Below are 754 nucleotides of genomic sequence, written 5' to 3' on the forward strand. Positions count from 1 at the left end.
GTGTGTGTGTGTGTGTGTGTGTGTGCGCGTGCCCGTGTGCGTGTGCGTGTGTTGGATGATGGCTGCTGATGCTTTCGGCTGTGCGATGAGGGATCATGAAGGAAAATCAGCCCTAACATGCACCCATCACACACACTCCCCTACACACACTCTGCGGTCACTTCCGAGTCGTTTCGGTCCTGCGATCTGATTGGCTGATGAAAGGAGGCTGACTGTGAGCCTGATTCAACATTTTACACGACGGTTCCAATCCCTTTTATTTAGACTAACTTCAGTTCCAAACACAGAAGACTCACATGGAGCCTCCTCCATAAAGTTATTTAGACATATGTGATATATCGACAAATAGATCTTTACAGACCAGCTTTGTTTGAAAAAGTGCCACGTATTAATGAGGCATCAAACCAATTAATCATATGACCGCATAAAGCAACAGCTGCACCCGTACCCATTTACTGGCAAAACATATTCATGTGATAACATTTCTAAGAACAACGCATGCTTGAATTCATTTCTGGTCAATATTTGAAAATCAATAGCAATATCATTAATTTGTGTGCCACCCCCCGCCCCACAACTCTTTCACTCAGTACAAACTCCTCAGGTAGTTGGATACAGGAACAGGATGTCTCCACATCCTCCTCTAGTGAATGAAGAAAAAGTACAAAAGTACAACATGAAAAACAGTACAACTTGTAGAGGTAATGCTAACAAGGAGATGAAAGGTAACGTCTCTAAAAATAGAGTTGTGAAG

General features: G+C 43.0%; 1 protein-coding gene across 5 annotated transcripts in view; it reads left to right on the plus strand.

Annotated features, from left to right (window-relative positions):
* tcf4 (transcription factor 4) overlaps positions 1–754 on the plus strand; it is a 371,152-nt gene that overhangs the window by 121,789 nt on the left and 248,609 nt on the right. The gene's annotated exons all lie outside the window — the stretch shown is intronic.

Source organism: Etheostoma spectabile, chromosome 16 (assembly GCF_008692095.1).
Source record: "Etheostoma spectabile isolate EspeVRDwgs_2016 chromosome 16, UIUC_Espe_1.0, whole genome shotgun sequence".
Taxonomy (NCBI): Eukaryota; Metazoa; Chordata; class Actinopteri; order Perciformes; family Percidae; genus Etheostoma; species Etheostoma spectabile.